The 19,466-nt window shown below is 42.9% G+C and overlaps 1 protein-coding gene across 6 annotated transcripts in view; it reads right to left on the reverse strand.

Annotated features, from left to right (window-relative positions):
* The window catches only part of PCDH15 (protocadherin related 15), an 886,705-nt gene extending 867,801 nt beyond the window's left edge, over nt 1-18,904 (reverse strand). For all 6 annotated transcript variants that reach the window (XM_077350402.1, XM_077350403.1, XM_077350405.1 and 3 more), the window contains exon 1: nt 18,538-18,904. The gene's annotated coding sequence lies outside the window, so the exon portion shown is untranslated. The remainder of the gene's footprint in view (nt 1-18,537) is intronic.
* Nucleotides 18,905-19,466: the final 562 nt, after the last annotated feature.

Below are 19,466 nucleotides of genomic sequence, written 5' to 3' on the forward strand. Positions count from 1 at the left end.
TAAAACGGTAATGACTGGGGAAGCCACTGGCAAACCACCCTGTATTGAGTCTGCCATGAAAACTCTGGAGGGCGTCACCCCAAAGGTCAGACATGACTTGGTACTTGCACAGGGGATACCTTTACCTTTAGGGGAAATTAGGTTAGGTAGCTTTTTGTCATGGTAATTACAGTAACTATGTATTTATTTATCACAACACTTCTGTCATAGTAATTTTAATAAAACAGTGAAACAGTGAACATCTGAAATTAGGATTAGGTTTTGTGACTCTAGTAATTAGAAAACATGGTCATCAAAATACAAAACCCTGCAGGATGGGAAAGGAGACTAGGTCCTAATTTTGGGAGATGGATCCTAGAGCCAAAGAAAGTTTGTCACGGCCTTCTATAAATCCTAAAATTGATTTAAAAATGTTTAATGGAACATATTTTTTCTGTCTTAACAGGTGCTGTATAGAGCCATATTATTCTTCCTATGTCATAAGGAGATTCTAGTCCAGTAATCTTAGACTTACAACTACAAGTGTGAACAAATACCCTCTCCATCATTAACTTCTGTTTGTCATACTTGATGAAAAACACATTTCATAGTTTCTGCCTCATTTATCCTACATGATCACTTTTTTGTTCCAAGAAATAATGGCACAGAATGCCCTCATCTACTGTTGTCCCAATCAAAAATCAGATTGTGTGTATGGGTATAGTGTCATAAAGTAATTTCCAATTTCCAAAGGTTTTATAAATGTATGTCTTCCAAAATCTCCTATTATTAACAGATTTGCTTATATCCTGTAATTTGGGGGCTGTGGCTTCCTTGATTGAGTCAATCCATTTCATTTGGGGACTTCCTCATTTCCTGCTGCCTTCAACTTTTCCTGGCATTATTGCCGTTTCCAGTGCCTCCTGTCTTATGTGACCAAAGAATGATATGCTCAGATAGTTATTTTAGCTTCTAGGGACTTGGTTTGATTCAGACTTGATTTGATCTAGAACTCACTGATCTGTCTGTGTTTTTTTCCCATGCTACAAAAAATTCTCTTCCAATACCACATTTCACATGAAATCATTTTTACACCCGTGCATAGTAAAAACTGTGGTATTAATTATTTTGATCTTGGTTCCCAAGCGAGACATCCTCCTTTGCTAGCTTCATGGATGTCCTTCCCAGTCTAAATCCCCTTCCAATTTCTTCGTTGTAGGCTCTCGTTTGGTTGATGATGGAGCCAAAAAATGGAAAGACTTCGGCAATTCCAATTCATTCATCATTAGCCTTAAAATTGTGTAAATCCCCAGTAGTCATTACTTTTGTCTTCTTGATGTTCAACTGTAATCTTGCCTTGGCACTTCCTGTTTTAACTTTCATCATTCATTTATTTCAAGACTTCACTATTTTGGGGCAGGAATGTGGGGGTCAAAAAAATAAATCATACTACCGCTCCTATGTTAGATCAAGTGCTCTTGGATCCAGTGTTACTATTTGAAAAGCAAGTTTGTGTGGGAGCTCAGACTGCCTTCTATGACCTGCATTTGGGTTTATCAACTCTTGACTCAGCTAACAGAGCCATGCTAATCCATGCTTTCAAAATCTTATAGCTAGACAACTAGAACATACTCTTGTGTTGGGATGCCCCCAAACCCAACTGCATCTAGTTCAGACCTATCATTGTAATTGCTAGCTGACTAGACCACATCTTGCATATTTTAAAAGTTACATTGGTTCTGAGTTCAACTCAAGGTATTGATTATCACTTTTAAAGCCTAGGACAGCATTTCTAAAGGACTGTTTTTCTACATACAGTATTTGCTGGCGTATAAGACTATTTTTCCCCCCTGAAAAACATGCCTCCAAGTGGGGGGTCATCTTATATGCCGGGTGCACTTCAGTAGGGATAGACATAGCTGCCCATAGTGGCCCATAGTACTGTATTTTGAGTGGAAATGTTGGGGGGTCGTCTTATACACCCAGTCGTCTTATATGCCGGCAAATACGGCATATCCTCAGAAAGAACCCAGGAGAGGGTCATGGGACACCTTTCATAATACTGCCTTTGATCCACCAGCTATGGATGATGCCCTTCTCACATCACTTGGGAACCTGGCACACCTGACTAGAAGTTTTATAAACTATTACAAATGGGTTCTGAGAACAATGAGGAATTCATATCCATGCTTAGCAACTAACTTCTCTGTTACTACCTGGACTAATAGGGACCATGCATGTGTGCAAATGGCATTTGTATATACACAGCTTATTATAACTTCCTTCTATTTGAAGTATTTTGAATAAAAAGCCTTCCATCTTAACCAACTGCATAGTGCTAGAACAGCAACACAAATACAAGCTCTCTGTGGGACTCTACATGTGAGGTGATGGTGGCTAGATACTCACTCTCCTATAGCTACCATCTGTCCACAAGTCTGGAGAAAAAAGATCAGCCATTTGAGGGCTGTCTCCCATATCCCAGCTAAGAGCTCATGGTCGACTGTGTCAAACGCTGCTGAAAGATCTAATAGTACAAGCAGCGCTAACTCTCCAGTGTATTTCTAAAAACATAGCATTATCATTGAGGTATACTTGCCAGTCAGTTAAAATTGTCTGCTGGCTCTCAAAAGCATGTGGCAAAACCAGGTCTGTTGCTCACTAATAGATGGCAAGGAAAGACCATTGCTATAAATTATTGTTGACTCAAGGGCACAGGCCTTCTTTACTCCTCCTTAGTTGGTTCCTCACATCTAAACCTGCCACATTAACCAGTCTGCAAGATAAGGCAAGTTTCTTTAGGGAATAATAATTCTACAATCTAGTCCAAGACAGCCAGCAAGACTACGTACAGCAGAAAACCCATTAATATATCCTAGGGTGAGAATGTTAATGCTGCCAGAATTAAACATAATTCATCACAGGAACAGCAGGTTGGGAAAAATTAGTTAGCACTATTTGCTGACAACCTTGTAGTAAAAGGTTTTTTTTTTAACCACACCAGAAAGTCTCTAGTTTCCTGATTTAGCACTTCAGAAGCAAGCACTTATCAAAGTGTAACCTGAGAATGGATCAATTACAGTGGCAGCTGCTATAATCTATGGTCAGCCGTGGATGTTCTCTAAAGGCCATTCCCCCAAACAAGACCACCACAATTAATGAGAAAGTGAAAAAAGGCAAATTTGACTTCTACTTTGTGTACCTTGAACAGTCAGTGTAAAATTAATTTCCACTCTGAGAGAGTAATTTATTTTTAAGACAGAGAATTTTCTTGAAGGAGTACAGCCTATAGTACCATTTATGAGAGTGCTTATTGATTAGCAGCCAGACCTAACAAGATATTTGACTTCTTGAAACTGTGCTTAATTTCTTTGTCACTATACTTCATTTTCCCAATGTGGATACGTTTCTGACATTTCTACTTACAGAATGTTGCTCTCCTTGTCTTAATCTCTCACAAAGTTGTCTTTTTTGGTTAAAAAAATGAAGAAATGGAAGAAGTATGTACCACAAATCATATATTAAGACAGTGATACTTATTCAGCGCTGTGATCTGGATTACCCAGGCTTGCCCAATCATTTCAGATCATGGAAGCTAAGCAGAATCGACTTGGGTCAGGATTTGAATGGGAGACCACTCAGGAAGTCCAAGGTTCCTACACTGAGGCAGGCAATGGCAAACCACCTCTGAATGTCTCTTGCCTTGAAATCCCCATGGGTTTGGCACAAGCCAAAAAAATCCAACCCTTACTTAGTGACTTGGAAGTCACCTGCAGTTCACTGACACAGTACATGTGGCTCTTCCATTTCCCAATATGACACCCACCCCACATTCCAGGGAAGTGGACAAGTGGCTTGAAGAGGTTCCCACCCAGAAGGAGCTGTTGACAGAGGGAATGGAAGATGGGTAAGTTGCAAACCTCCCCAAACTGTGGGCCTCATGCCAGGAACGAAGGTAACTCTGCAACTCAATCTCCTGGGGGAAAAATCCAAACCCACACATTTTCACACTGAACAGCCCCAAATTAGACCCCGTTAGACCCTGCTTGACAAGATGAAATCAGGCTTCCTGGGGATTCCTTTGCTGTGGGGCAAGTGAGGGAGAAATTCAGGTCTGCGCCTGAAAAAGTGGATTTCAATGCAGAAATGGATGAAAAAATCAACCCTTTAAAAATGCAAATTCAAATGATATCACCTGTGCAGAAACAATCTCTATGTTGTTGTAGGTGCTCTGATAATTTCAGAGTTCACAGTTGCATATTAAATAATAATTTTAACATATCATTATGTGTGTGTCTGGTGGGATGGAATAGAGCAGTGGTCCCCAACCTGCAGGCTGCGGCCTGGTGCCGGGCCGCGGCTCCCTCTCCCCCCCCCCGCAGTAAAAAACTTCCCAGGCCGCAAGCTTGCGGCCCGGGAAGCTTCTTACTGCGGGAGGGCGGGGAGAGGAAATCAGGGCCCGGCCGCGCATAGCGCATGCGCGGCCTGTGCAGGCGCGGCCCGATGCGCGGGCGCGGCCCGATGCCTTGCTGGTCCCCAGCCTCAGAAAGGTTGGGGACCACTGGAATAGAGGACACACAGCAATCATGTGACTCTTTCAGTTGATAGCGAATGGCTTTTTGAATAAGACGGAGACCCACTGTATTAACAGGCAAAGGAAAAACAGGCAACGAGGCTACATTGAACTGTACTGATAAGTAGCTATGGCAGTACAGCTGGAGTATCTGTATGGATTAGCCAGGAATTAAACAGCAACTTTAAACATGCATTGCCCAATCACTTGACGGACACTCTTGATCTATCAGACTTTTAGGTTACCACTAAAAGAGGTTTTACAGAAGGTGTTCTGCCTCTGAGGTACAACGGAATAGTGCTGTTCAAGCACAAACCTACAGCACCTTTGGGCCGGTAGAACTATTTATGAAGTAAGAATAGCATGCTAATTAAGAGCATAACTCATGGTGCTGGGAATCCCACTTTAAATCTCACCAGAGCGGTGAATTCATTGACCTTAAACAATCCACCACCTCTCATATTCCACACATGCACCCACCACTCCACTGGTTCTTATAAAAGCAATTGAATTGCAAAGATTTCACATGAAAATTGGCTGGACCAAAACATCTTTATGCATACACATAGGAGTAAACAGTGTGAGATCATAGTTAAAATCTCCACACACTCAAGGTGGGCAGGTTTTCCTAATCTCACTCCCCAAACAACTTCTGTAAGACCTGGGAGAAGCCTTTGAGGGGGCATTTGGGGCTGTAATAGGACAGGTAGCCACAGTCCTACTTCAGTAGGCAGAAAACCTCCCACTTGCAGGAATGTTAGGCGCAGCTTTGAAAATTGCATGATTCTGCACTTACATATTTGACAGACAAAGGAGGTATAATTAAATACCAGATACTGATTAGATAGGTATCTTTTACACATTAGCCTGCACACATCAACACATGTGCACTTGGACTCTTATCCCAATATCAGACCAACCTACCACTTTCTCAATAGTATGCAAAAGTAACAATGGAATTTGCTCTCAGTAGCTGTATTATTTCTCACACATAACTTACTATGGGGACAATGAATCCTATCATTTATACTGCTGTAATATACAAACTATCCCTGCTGCTAACATTGTCTTGGATTCCTTTCTCTTTTAGTGACTTGGAAAGTCACACTAGGGCTGGATGCACAATAGAAAGGATTGTGTTTAGAGACTGGGTTGTACTGCAGCCTTGGATGTTAAGTCCTTCATGATCAACCTCCTAGATTTATCTTTTATTCCATTTTGACATATAATCAACAAAGAACCATTGGAACCTGGGGCAAGGAGTAGTACATTGAATGTAATGCAAGGGAGCCAGACAATCATACTCTAGCACAGGGATTAGATTTTATACTGATTTAGTCCACAGCTATAGGGTGAATTGCACTTTGGTTATATCTTTTAGGGAGCTAAAATAGAACTATAAAATGAAACTACAGAGCATCTAGCCCTTAAAAGCAATCAGGGAGGATGAACCGGAGGAAATGTTAAGACAACCAAGCTGACAGCAAACTTCTCAGGCAGAAAACCGTTCCTTGAGTAAAGAAATTAAACATGCTCAGACTCTAACATTGCCACTAAGTCACTGGAAGCTGCCAAATAGGAAAGTACTTGAAGAATGAAATGAAGGCTTTGCTAACTGTGTAAAAAGGTAAAGGTAAAGGTATCCCCTGTGCAAGCACCGAGTCATGTCTGACCCTTGGGGTGACGCCCTCTAGCGTTTTCATGGCAGACTCAATACGGGGTGGTTTGCCAGTGCCTTCCCCAGTCATGACCGTTTACCCCCCCAGCAAGCTGGGTACTCATTTTACCGACCTCGGAAGGATGGAAGGCTGAGTCAACCTTGAGCCGGCTGCTGGGATTGAACTCCCAGCCTTATGGGCAAAGCTTTCAGACGGCTGCCTTACCACTCTGCGCCACAAGAGGCTCTTTTGCTAACTGTGTAGAATACTTAAAATGCCAATTAGAATACTTAAAATGCCAATTATCTCTTTTGCAACACTCTTACTTAAATAATTAACTTGGGCTGAAACATATATATTACAGGGAGCCATAGCAGACTGGATTTTGAAGTTGTTAACTGCAGCCTTTAAAAGAGCTGAACCCATGTGTCTTGATCCTGTGATCCATCAGCAGAAGGCAAGGATTGTGGTGGATCTTTCTCACTCAGCACTCTGAGACTGGTAAATTTTATTACCTGTCCTGACCTGTGATTCTGGGAATAAACTTTCCCAGGCTCAGAAAGACCTACTAGAAGGAAGGAGACAAGCATCTAGGACAGTTGTGCTGATGGGATCCAACCCATGTTTCCAGCTCTAAATGCAAAACTGTTAGAGTTTGTGAACAGAGCAAAGTTCCTGGAAAAAGGCATTCTGTTGGTGTGTATAAAACAAATTAAAACTTAAACAAGGAAGCCAAATGTTTTGGGTTTGTTTTAATGGTTGCCTTCAAATATACCTCCCAGCTGTTGTTAAAGCAATGCTATGAAAAGCTGGCTCCCAACCCCCATTTACAACGAACAATGAAATGTCCTAACATTTAAGACAATATTATGACTGCATTAAAATAATTCTAGCTTAAGATATATGCCATACATAGGCTTCAATATTCTAGTCAAAATTCAGAATGTATTAATTTTGGCTATTTACCATGTGATGTGTCCGTGCATTGGGATAGTTTGCACACGTCTCACAGTAAGATGCTCAGATATATAAGTTTTTGCAATTTGCTGGTGTGAATGCATCTGTAGTAAAGCAAAAACCTCCAAAAATGAAAGTGAAATTGAATGCTCATGCTTACTCTGAACCTTGCCCCACAAAGAGCTAGACTTAAAAATTACTCCCAAATTTTCCACTGAATGTAATGGTAACAGGCTTACTCCATTCAAGGGTTGTCAACACAATCTCTCCCAAGGCCCACAACCTTGCTACCTAAGCTCAAGAACACACACTCTCAAGCACAGAACAACCAAGTACTTCCTTACAAAGCCAGATGAACCACAGAAGTATACTTGTCACAAAGCCACTATTGGCTGCAACTCCCTGTCGAGTACTTTGTATGGCATACTAAGTTCTGCTTATTCACAACAGGAAAAATGATATTAAAGTTGGCAAGCACTGGATGCCTCATTTATGCTTCCCCCTCCACACAAACACATCTGATTGGTTTAGACAGAACATTGCTAAGTTATGATGCTTTGGACTCTCCAAATGAAACTTTTGATGTAAAATGGATACCAATGCAGTGTGTCCTGTAGTCACAAATGAAACGCTTTTCATGCAGACAAAAAAAATGAAACTTACAAGATACTTTCAGTGTCTTTACTACAGAAGACAACAAAATCAATTTAAACTGAAAGGGAGATTGAAACATCCATTAAATTACTTGAAACCTGAAGTGGAGGCAAAGGGAGGACAGAGAAGAATGTAAATGACCAGTGTTTTCCTATCACTACCATTAATTTCATTTCCATTTTGCAGTGCCACACATATGCTGGGCCTGGGCTACCCCCTACATCAAATGTTCGCTATGAATGCTGGACTGATTTGATACTGCATAGAGAAATGTGTGCATTTCGACAAATACCTTTTACAAGCAGCCTTCATCATCCCATTTTCAAAGGGCAACTTCACCATCCCATTTTCAAAGGGCAAAGCTTTCACATTTTATGCAAACATGCCACAGTTATATACACAAAAGGCCTAAAATTGTGACTACACATGATTTTACTTTTGAAAATATTTGATTACTATACACAATCTCTTCTAGGAAAAAATATTATATTTGATTTTTAAAATAACAAGGCTCTGTCCTGCTAGTACCAGAGACTTCCTCCTATGCAAGGAACTTCTATTAATGGCATAAGAAGCCCTTAATGGCATAAGAAGAATACCAGGTAGAGAGGTGTCTTTTACCAATGGAAGACCACACTGTTAGTAGGAAAGAATATGTGGATTCACCCCAAAATACTTTTGTGCACAGACAGTAAACAATATAAAATTTCTCTTTTTGCAATTCCTCCATAGGTATGATCAGTGTTTAAGATAGCAGGTTCATGCACATTTTTAGAGGTACAGATAATATGAATCAGACCCAAGAATCCTAGAGTTGGAGGGGGCCGTATAGGCCATCTAGTCCAACCCCCTGCTCAATGTAAGATCAGGACACATTCAACTACATTTACTTTTTAAACTTATCGATGCCCCCCCTCCCATGAATGCTTCATTTGGCTGCAAATGCTTTCCAACAATAGACAAACACAGGGCATTTCCGCATCCATTAAATGTAGCATCATGCCAGTTAAATGTAGGTGCTATTTTCTGGTTCCTTCACGTGATGTCACCCATATCCATTGTCTGGCCAGCTGACGGCTTGCTACATGCTCCATTTTAAAATGCTTATTTGGGAATCACATAAAAATTGCTAGCTAATGGAGAGCAACCAGCAGGCAACCAGCAGAAGAAAGGTATGAAGGCTCAAACATGCTGGAGTCATCTGCATCATCCCACCCTCACACCAGCCTCCCTCTCCCGGTGACAGGAATTTCTTTTTTAAAATGACAACATGCCTGGAGCAATAAATAAGTGGACATACATGTAGGCAATGCCAGAAATAAAAAATCTTGAATGGAGACAGACGCAGCAGGGCCCCGAGCAGTGAATAAAGACAAATAAAGATTTGTTTGTGGCACAAAGCGTGGCTCTCAAAAGTGGTGTTCAAAAACACTAAGCATCTATGATTCCATACATAAGCACTGCAATGGATACGTTTGAATTAAAAAAAATAATGGGTATCGTGGGACCTTGAAACTGCTTCAAAATATGGAGGAAGATGATTGGTAGCTTTGATTGATTGACAGGCAGAAGCACAATGCGTATAAGGTGCATTGCTCTCTTACGCCTTTTCCAGTAACAGATGAGGAGGGTAAGACGTGTAAAAAGAAGGCAGACAAAGGCGAGATAATAAAAAGGTGAGGAGAGCCTAGGAGGCATGATATGATTTTTTACTTTGCCATTCCGCAGGCGGGGCGCTATTTTAGCTAATGTGCAGAAATGCCCACAGAGTCAAAATACACATAAATCTAAGCGTCATCTAGCAGCAGAATGCAAAATAGAACATTATTTAAATGCTGGTACATCTGAATCTCATTTCAAAATCCAGAGTATAATTTTTTTTTACACATTATATAAAGGATTATTAAATAAATATTCAGAGCTGAATCATTAACTAGCGTAGCAGCTCCCAGGCGTCTTATACAGAAGCAGATGGAGAACATTCATTGAGTGCACTTATCTGTCCAAAGGGGACTAATGCAGGGTAGCCAACATCCTTTAAAAAATCCTTCAGCGTATTTCCCACTCATACTATTGGGCATTGTACTTCTGCAGCTTGCCAGCATCTGGATAGCAAGTGGAATTTCAGCTATTGCAGTAGAATAGATTTTCCATCATAAAGGGGAAAAAATGTTAATCTGAAAGCAAGAGATACTGAGCTGTTATCTACATCAACAGGCAGAACAAAACAGCAGCATATAACTCAATTTGTCACCTGCTGCACGTGAAAGTTGTTAGAGTAAAACAGAAAAATCAAGGCAGCCAGTTTCATACCAATAGTACACCGTAGACAACTGCACTCTGAATTACAGGTGGAGAAATACAAAATTTGTGATAATGGCATTATTACATTGGACTCTGGTTACACTACAATAAAAGTGACTGATTCAAGTAATGGAAAGGCAAAGCAAGCCAATCTTTGCTTTCCAGTTTTTACCAGTTTGCAAAAATGAAATCACAAAAGTATCACATGAAAACAACATAATAAATGAAAAAGACACAATTTCTGTATAATGATTTGACTGAAAACAACAGTTACATTAATACCCAAAGTATCCTAGACTAGTACAACTGCCAATGAACATGTCATTATTTATTCCAATTACCATCCAAGACAAAAAATGCTTTATTGTCATCACCTAAATGTTCTTTGAGTCTCCACCCTCATACACACTGTTCAGAGATTCTTACTTGTGCATAGAAATAATTATGCCTAGCAGTAGAAAGTAAGAGATGCAATATCCTATGCAGTGTAGGACAAAACTGAGATGGCACCCAGCAGAGCTAGTCATGGGTGCTGGAATAGGGACACTTACATCCCTGTCCTTTGCCACCAACACCATCCTGAAGCCAGAAGGGCTGCTGAATTGACAAGACCTTGACCGGTGTCCCCAAGGTGGGGTAAAAGGAACCCTCACTTCAGAAATACTGCTACAGTTTACAACTTCATCTGACATCTTGGAGAATCACCTTCCTGTCTTTGAAACAGCAGTAGTGATGAAAGCATATGGAGAAATTTTCCCTTTCCCAAGTTTTCTTCCTGATGCCATTATCATGATCATCATTCGTCCACATAAGAGAAGGGGTTTTTAGTTTTGGCTTTAATTCACAAGGACATCTATGCCTATCTACTCTTGTGTGTCCAACTTCAAACTTACCTTTTCTAACCCACTTGACAGCCAGGAGGCTGACAAGAGTTTCCCTTCACCATCACATTTTCACTGAGCAGAAGGCAGGAAAGGATTGTTTCAATCACCACATTTTTTACATTTTTTAGTGTTTTCTAAATAAATCAGAAAGGGTTGCTTGCACATAGCCCTTTTCTCCAATATTGATACTTACAGTTCTTTCATCACTTTTAAGGAATCTGAATGACATTTCTCCAGAATGCTGTATTTTCCTGTATTCCCCAACCACACAGTGTTGTCCTTTCTTTCTTGAGTGTTGACTCATTGTGATTTATTTAGATTCCAGCTGAGCTGCAACATAACAAGTTCATTGTGAACTTGCTTAGCACTGCTGCCATACCTGTTGCAGAGGAGTAGTCATCGATGTGGTTAATGACCCTGCTTTTCAATCCCAGCATTATTATCCATGCCATTGTCATATTCGCAAGCCTATACGTATTACTAGCACAACTGTAATGGTACTTGATGGAGACATTCGATAGCAGAAACTATTCAAGACAGTCATGTACACGTTGGACAAAGCACTTTCAGTGCACTTTAGAAGTAGGTTTTCCTGTTCTGCACTGGAAAATCCAGCTGCAAAAGCAAACTGAAACTGTATTATCCAGTGTGTGCATAATGGGCCCTGATTGTTAGCCAACCCACATAAAGTCTTCTACTGAACAAACAGACTAGATGGCATTTTAGGAAGAAGCAAGAGTGAATACTTGAGCTGTATACCTGTATGGAAATGAAGACAAACTAACCACCAGTTTCTAAAGAGCCCAACAAAACTTTTAAGGAATTTACTTGCACACTTTGACAGAACAGGTTGGAGAGCATCAGGTTGGCGAGAATCACAACCCCATGCAAAAAGGAGCCATTAGTTGTTTTCTACAGCTATTGATGTCTACTTCTGTCTCACCTTCACAACCAATTTTCCCTAGCAATTGGGGGTGGGAGAATCCAATTCTGCTTTCTCTGCTTCCTGGGAATGGAGCAGCAGGAACTCCCTTAAAAAGAAAAAAACACCCTGATTCTGAAGAAGGGAACTAGTGCTCAGGTGACTCCTTGCACCACACATTAAAAGTTCCAGATATTGCATGCTGGTGGTGAAATAAAGTCATATTGCCCAATACTCAAAAGCATTTTTGTTATTTAGCATATGCAGGTTCAAGTTTCATCTTCCTTCACCAAGAAACAAGCAACCCTATGTTTCTTTAGTCCTCCCCAATTCTAGTATTCCCCACTCCACTGTTGTGGGGAAAGGGGAGGTGAACCAACTCTTCTTCAAGTATACAGACTTTTTTTCAAGTGATTGAAAAAATTTCTACAAGCAGAAGAAGAGGTGATTTTACACCCTGTTTTTATTTACCTTAAGATATCTCAAAGTGCCTTAAAATCACATTCCCTTCCCTTTCTCAAAACTGGCACCTTGTGAGGAAGGTTTGGTTAGAGCAGGGGTAGTCAAACTGCGGCCCTCCAGATGTCCATGGACTACAATTCCCAGAATCCCCTGCCAGCATTCGCTGGCAGGGGCTTCTGGGAATTGTAGTCCATGGACATCTGGAGGGCCGCAGTTTGACTACCCCTGGGTTAGAGAACCATGAGTGGTTCTCACAAATCACCCAGCAGGCTTCATGTGGAGGAGAGGGGAATCAAACTTATTTCTCAGAGTCTATTGCTCCTAAACACTATACTGGTAAAGAGTCAGATTTATCTTCTCACAAATGAAGAACTATTAAGTTGCGTAATTTTATGGTAGGACATTCAGCAAACTCAATTTATAATGCACCCAAACTAGCCATTTGTACATGTTTCTCTAGCCTGTAAGCCCCACATTACTCAGGACCTAGCCATTTTCTCTTACAAATTCCCAAGACTAGCAATTTTGCAATATTCCGTGTAAATCAATTCTTTCTCAAAGAGCTCTGTCATAAACTCACAAAACCTTAATGACAGGTTACAGAACATTAAGAACAAGTTACAACACCTATTCATAGTAGTATGGTACTATTGCTTAGTATCTCCAGTTTACCCCACAACAAAGCTTACACTTTTATCACAAACTGATTACATTTGTAGCAGGGAGTTCTTGATGACATATTGCCCAATGCAGGTTATTCAGGAATTATGATTGGAGGATTTTAGCCTTTCATCCAATTTTAAGAGCTGCTGTGATAACAAGCATGTAATTTCAGATGGCATGTTCCAGCCACTAAACCAATGCAGCAGCACAGAAGACAGCATAATAAAGAAGCCTGTACCAATATTTAGAATCAAAGTGTTCCTCACCTAACACATCTGAAAGTTCTTTTTCTAAAAGCTCAATTATTTTGTCCTAGCTTTCAAAACAAGCATTCAGGGCATGGTAATAAGCATACCATATATGAAACTAAAATGCCCACGTTATGTTCAGCTTTGATTTTTAATTGTATTTCAGCCAGCTGATTCAAGAAGCCACGACTGCTTTCAAGAAGCTACGACTGAACTTCAAAAACAAACAAGCTTACCAAAACATCTAGATATATATATTTAATGGAGGGACCCATGGACTGGTATCCCTCACTATCCGTGGTCATTACAGCTCCCTCATACAAGTCCCCTGATATGTTCCCTGGCTTAGGAATGAAATTTTGTTTTTTATTTGTGCTGGGAAATATGAGAAGAAACAAGCAGGAGAAACTCTACAAGTCCTTATCTTCCCCCAAACCAAACTACAAAAGATATAAGACCTTGCTTCCCCACAGCTGTCTCTGGTACATACACATATACAGCTTAGAAGGAAGGCAGGGAATTATCCTCCCCCCCCCCCCAATCCCTGCATAAATGAGAGCTCTAGGCAAGGAGATATATGCTGTACTCTGAAATATCTGGGGACACTAATTTATTTAAAACATGAATATGCTACTTTTCCACCAAGCTCGAGGTCCCCCAGGTAACAAATATTTAGAACACTTAAACAGCATATACAAGATTTTAAAATTTAAATAAAACATATAACCACAAATATACAGATACTCAAATTGGGGGGGGGGGTATAGTGCTTACTGAAAAAATGTCAAACAAAACCAAAGAGGAGTTCAGCCACTGGTGGAAGTCAACAACACAGGGAACAAGCAAACTTCTCTGGTGAGGAAGTTCTAAAGTTTTGTCACCAAAACAAAGTACACTTACTTTGTTTATTCCATTGTCAATCCTGTTGAATTCAGATTGATTTGAACTCTTCCCCTCCCTCCCCATTGAAACAGGAGAGTGTTCTGCACGTGGTTAGGGTAGTTCAGAAGGGGGGAAGAGCCAAGTCTCTTTCTTTCTTTTCTTGAAGGGAGGGGGAGAGGAGTCAAGCAGGGAGCCTCTTTCTTTTCTTGGGGTGGGGGGGGGGGAGAGAGGATCAAAGAAGGTAGAAAAAATCCAAGACCAACAGAAGTTGAGAGAAATTAGGGACTTCTCCTTTAAGGCAAGCTTGTCACATGGCCACCTTTGGCCAATCAGGGCATCTCTACGGCGGATGTTCAAAACAGCCCGCTTTCTCTAATCCGAATCTTGAACTATTTAGCATTAAAAGCACTCTAAGTTATCACACAATAAAGGTAGGGTCACTCCAGAACAATCCTTCTTGCTGCAGAAGGAAAATTTAAATCGCCCAAAATCAAAACGGAAATAGCATTCTGTGTAGACGGCAGGGACTGAATCGAACAGGGATTGAAATAAAAGCTCCGTGCAGCTTACACCCTAGAAGGCTCTTTCTCAGGCTGCCTTCTATCTAGCCTGAGACGGTGGACAAAGGAGCTATAAAACGGCAAAGGTCATATACCAACAAGTCAAATGCCCATAAGCCACTACATAAGGCCAGAACAGCAAATGAAGGTGTTCATTTTTACAGTATGGTAGAAGAGAAAACACAGACAACCTCACTCAAACACGCACCTCATCAACAACCATCACTCCTTCCATTGATTACTACTCTACTGTCCCCCTCCAGACTGGAATATTAAACAGCCGCCACAAAGATAAAAAGCAACCAAGAACCGGTAATTAACAGGCAGCCAGTTTGGTGTAGTGGTTAGGAGTGCGGATTTCTAATCTGGCATGCCGGGTTAGATTCTGCGCTCCCCCACATGCAACCAGCTGGGTGACCTTGGGCTCGCCACGGTGCTGATAAAACTGTTCTGACCTGGCAGTGATATCAGGGCTCTCTCAGCCTCACCCACCTCACAGGGTGTCTGTTGTGGGGAGAGCAAAGGGAAGGTGACTGTAAGCCACTTTTAGCCTCCTTCGGGTAGGGAGAAGCGGCATATAATAACCAACTCTTCTTCTTCTATCAATCTCACTCTCTTTTGGGAGCAACTGCAACTACTTCTTCACAGCCTACTCATGCCAAGTACTGAGCACAACCGGGTACCGTATCTACCAGGATTTATAAATGGGTATCTGTATCTGTTCAGCCAGAAGACAAACAGATCAGTGATCAAAACCAGAATCAAAGTTAACATATTGCCTTGAAGATGGTACTTTTTTGTTTGTTTTCCCATTCAAGGAACTCTTTAAACAAACTGCTCAAAACCACCAACAAACCAAGCAAATAGTCAGTAGAGGGGATGCGAGCGGCTTTGAGGAAAAGACCAGAAAGCACAAGACACACACCCATACCAAATGAGTACCTCATAATGTGAGCAACCCTACTGCTTTGGGGAATCATTCCCCTCCACTGGAAAGCATTTACCCAAATCTATCCTAGACTCTCAGAAATGAGTAAGACACACAGGAGCCAACCAGTATAGCAGCGCTGCCTACTGACAAGCAGACCACTAGATCTACAACAGCAGTAAACCTGCTGTTTACTGTTGTGGATAAAAGTTTCCAATGATGCAAATCAGTTTCTTGTCTTGTAATATCATTCAGCATGAAAAACCAGAAAAGTAAAGCCATGACCAGATGTGTAATTGCCTTTCTTTACAATAAACGATGTGTGTTGCAGGTGTATTCTCTGATGCTACGAACAGCAACAAGCACACTCCTGGATCCAATTGTACTCTCCACTTTCAACAATGCCAGTGCAGGAGAAAGCTTCTCTTCTCCCTTGAAAACGGTTGCTATGAAAGTTATACCACTTGAAAACAGATTAAAATTGATAGGAAGAGTTGTACTTGAGAAGGCACAACCTCTTCAGCAGTACAGGGAATAATTTATGCTGTGCAAAAATTCACACTTACAAGAACAACTACAGACATCATGCAATTTCACTATTTTAAGTACTTGGCAGGCTACGTACTTTATTCAAATAAACTATGAGCTAGTCACCATGCCTTCCAGAGGGTGGCATAAGCGGGGCTTCCAACACAAATGCAGTAGGAATATTACATCTTCTCAGAAAAGTATATTTCTGTATTGATATCACAGATACACATACAGTCAAGTCTCCTAATCCATACTCATCTGCTCTTTTATGCTACTGTTCTAGTCTAGACATTGCATATTGTAAATAATGGTTCTAATTCCAGGTTTCAGTAGATGATATATAAAATTCAAGTTAATTCAGCACACTGAATGCTGCTTATGATCACATTGCATAGTCTCTGTGGGTCAGGCACTGTAAACACCAACATGCTCTTGAGTTAACACTTAAGGAGATAGGATAGTCCTTCATATTTTATGCCTACCAATCGCAACTTCTCTCCAAGTTGCAGCTATTAGAGCAGCTTTATGCTTCATCCTTCTAAGTTTTATACGTTAGCTTTACAAAGGATCTGTATCCTTCATTTATTCTGACAGATTTATATTCAGGCTTAAAAGTCACATCACTAACTCATCACAAGAGGCTTACCATGTTTTCACTGACATATCCAACCTACCATGTGGCTTCCAAGGAAATGTTAAAAAAATAAAACACAGAGATCAGATTACAGGGGGTTCATGACTGCATGAGAACCTCATAAGAATAAGAATAAAAATATTTTGCCATGTATCACCTAATAGAAAAGAGCATTTTTCAAAAACCTTGGAATGAGATCCTAGATTGAATTTTCTTTTTTAAAAAGTACCTTATGCTCGTTGACTGACAACATCCAATAGACACTTTCATGCATAGGAGTGAGACACAAAGCAGTAGAACAAACAATTTATATCATGAAAACACTACTAATAAAACTTATCCTGACTTTGGCATAAGGAATGGGTGGGACTTGCCCTTGCACAAGACTGATTGGCTTTATGTATTGAACTTTTTGTACTGGCTAATTTGACATCTTCCATTGCAACCCTCCATTTTGAGGGTACATCTCAGATGTATAGATCCCTGATTTCAAAACATAACTGCTTACTGATTTCTATGTGATGATTAAGCCGCCATGTACCAATATTGTAGCTTTACTCTTTCCACCCACTTTATTTTTTAACCATAGGCAACAAAAAAGCTTTGCTGCCCATGAGAAGAACCTTAATGCGAAACTTTCACCCAGTTAAACTTAACCCAGAGTGACCAAAAACTCACAAGTCAGGTAGAAAAAAAGCAAAGAGCAGATGCCATGCAAATATTCCAGTGACTGTCAAATCACCTAGTAAGAGTTCTGGAGAAAGCATGAACAGGCTGCTTTGAATACTGCTCCCATTCTGGAAGAGTACATGTTGCCTCCCAACCCCAGAAGGGAAGCATCATTCAATGCTTACTGTTCCACAGGCAAACAGGGAGAGAGTCAACCCAAGAGCTTCTTCCCTGTCTGCTTGCCTTTACAGGATGCCCCAAGATTCACCAGGCAGTGGCAAGATAATACAGCCAGAGTTATACCTTTCCTTCAAACGAGACTAGAAATGAAATGGAATAGCAGACTCTGTACAACTCGATAAGTTGCACATCAGTTGGTTTCCCGAGAGCGCTCTCCCCCAATTTGATAGGAACTTGTCCCTGCCCTGCCGAAGTACCACTTTCCAAGGAAGTATATTTTAAGTAGCTTGAAAGGAAACGAAACAGTTAACATCTCCCGAGCAACCTGAGAAAGTGGGAACACGTTCCGCTTGTGTCTCCTAGCTTCAGCTGCCCGGGCTAGCGGTTGGAGGTGGCCTCTTCCAAGAGGAATCGCTTGGGTTAATAAATCTGAGAACCGTCCAGGCTTGCCTGGAGGAAAGATGCTCACTGGGGTTCTCGGCTTGAGAAGAAGGGGAGAAACTTTTGCAAGCACAGGTCAGGCCCCACTAGACCAAAGGCAAGCTGGGTTCCTCTACCACGGGGATCGAGGGCGCCTTCCTAGGATGGAGGTGGGCGAGCCGGGGCTGGATTAGATGACCTTTAGGTCCCTCGCCGAGGCAGCTGCCATTGCACGGCTGGCCTCAATGGCGAGAGGCGGGGAGCGCGCGCCAGCCCCACAGCAGCCCCACCTGGACCCCGCCGCCTGCAACTTTCCGAGCCACCGCGCCCGCGGGAAGGCGAAGCCCGGCGCACTCCGGAGGCATCCCAAGCCCGCGCCGACGCCGCCACTGTGCATTCCCCCGGAAAGAAAGGGTGCCGGTGCCTTACCTCCCTCGGCCGAGGACGCGAAGCCGCACGCCGCCGCGCCGCTAATCCTCTTCCCAGCTGCTGGCCCCGCTCCACAGGCACGCCGCCGCCGCTTCTCTCCCCCAGGAGAAAGTCCACGCCGGCCGCCCTCCGCCCCTCACTCTGGCGCCCCCTGGGCTGAGGGGAGCTCCTCCGCGGTCTCTCTTTTCCTCCTCCCCAGAAGACGGGCGAGCAAGCCGGCAGGTTGGGAGGCGAAGACGCTCGTCCGCCTGCGCCGCCAGCCCTGAAGTGCCGGCACGGCAAGCAGGCTCGAGGAAGGCAGCGACGATGGCAAGGCGCAGAAGCAGCACGCGCGGGAGGGGGCACGGAGGGAAGGAAGGAAGGAGGGAAGGGGGGGGGGAAACTTTGACGGTCAACGGGGAGAGGGACGCTGAGGCAGCGAGTCCGAAGGAGGAGGCAGCGGCGAGGAGGGGAGCGCGCGACCCAGAGCCGGGAGACTCCCTCAGCGCGCCTTTGGACGCGTCTGCTTAGAAGAGGCGCTGCAGCTTCGTGCGGAAGGTGGGGGGGGGGGGGGAACAGGCGCTGCCTCCCGCCAGGAAAGGGAGCTTCCGCGGGGGTCTGAACGGCTCCCCCTCCACACCAGCCTCTGAGAGTCGCGCGGGAGCCGGGGGCTCGGGCGCTTCCCGCGGGGGTTCCCTTCCCGTGCCGCAGCGGCGAAAGGCCGGCGTCGAGCGCGCGAGGCAGCAGGTTGCAGCACTCCGGCCGGGGAAGGCGCTTTCTCGCCTCGGCGCTCTGGCGCAGTCGGGGGAGAAGCGAGGGGGATGGCAGGGCGGCTTCAGATCAGGTGGCCTGGGCAGCTCAGCGAGGGAGAGCGAGAGAGCATCAAGGCGGCTCGCTTGGGAAGAGGATTTCGGACGCGGCCAGAGCCGACTCGCCTGCTGCTTCAGGCT

The sequence above is a fragment of the Paroedura picta genome, chromosome 8 (genome assembly GCF_049243985.1).
Source record: "Paroedura picta isolate Pp20150507F chromosome 8, Ppicta_v3.0, whole genome shotgun sequence".
NCBI lineage: Eukaryota > Metazoa > Chordata > Lepidosauria > Squamata > Gekkonidae > Paroedura > Paroedura picta.